Source organism: Octodon degus, unplaced genomic scaffold (assembly GCF_000260255.1).
Source record: "Octodon degus isolate 3935 unplaced genomic scaffold, OctDeg1.0 scaffold00080, whole genome shotgun sequence".
NCBI lineage: Eukaryota > Metazoa > Chordata > Mammalia > Rodentia > Octodontidae > Octodon > Octodon degus.
The window spans coordinates 1,076,643-1,077,833 of record NW_004524656.1 but is presented as its reverse complement, the minus strand read 5'-3'; the positions used below and the strand labels follow the sequence as shown (position 1 = coordinate 1,077,833).

The following is a 1,191-nucleotide window of genomic DNA, read 5'->3' as shown; positions in this document are numbered from 1 at the left end:
ATGCTTGAACAACAGTTAATATCAGGATGCAAAAGTAATGTATTCTTGGTGTAGGATGAATATGTTCACCTGAGTAAGAATAGAATAAACATCTTATTTTCTCACATTTTAAATAACAGACACATAGCATCTTAAGGTGTGACATAATTAGCTGTTCTTAGACAATGAACATAATACACTGTATTACGTAGCAATGTGATAGGTTTCCATTTTAGGAACAAAAATAAATTTTATGTGAAAAAGATTTGTTTTACTTCATATAAAATACATTTAGAATAAAATCTAAATTCTCATCACCAAGCATAAACAAACACACAGAAATTCTAGTAGGTGAAAGTCCCAATTCTGGCTGAAATGTACACACAAAAATATCTTTTGCAATTATTGATCATCACCTTGTTGCCTTAAATTTCTAGATTTTCCATTTTTGATTTTTCTTGTTTTGAAGGCAGAGGCCACTTCATCTGCCACAACTCCAAGAGAAGTGACTGTTTTTTCCTTTCATACCACTTTGGGTTCACAGCATCAGAAGTTGATACATACTCATTCTCAGTGCTTGGAAGTTCTAAATCTACCTCCACTTCAGACCTAATTTCTTGCCATTCTCCATATAAGTTTTATTTTTTCAAAGTTTTGGAGTTTTCTTCACTCAGACATGATGAACTGTGCTTTTGAACACTTTTTTCTTTCTTTTTTATTGAGGGGGGCAATTTCTTCCTTGCTATTTTTATTTTTTCCTTAAAATTTATTTTTGGCTGTTTTGTTTCTGCAGAGACTTCTCTTTTTGAGTCTTGCTCTCCATCAGATTCACTATCTGATGACTTAGATTCTTCTAGGGGGCCAAATGACTTGTTATTGACCTTATTAGAAAGCATGCTGCCAGTGTGTGGGATGAAATCATCATGTTTTTTCCATTTGGATTCTCCTGTTTCTGTATTATAGTAATAGCTATAACCATCTTCATTTAAACCTTCTACCCAAATTTCCTTTGTTCTCTTTTAAAATTTCCTTGAAATCCTTCAGGTATCTCCCACTGAGATGCTCCTGTGATAAGATGGTAATAGTAATGGTAACCCTCAGAGGTTATACCTTCTACCTATCTACCTTTTGAAAGATCTTCATCTTCTTCGTCTTCTTCATCTTCTTCATCTTCTTCGTCTTCCTCCTCCTCCTCCTCCTCCTCCTCCTCCT

At 34.3% G+C, this 1,191-nt stretch overlaps 1 pseudogene; it reads right to left on the bottom strand.

Moving 5' to 3' along the window:
* Positions 1 to 381: 381 nt before the first annotated feature.
* LOC101571768 overlaps positions 382 to 1,191 on the bottom strand; it is a 1,461-nt pseudogene continuing 651 nt past the window's right edge.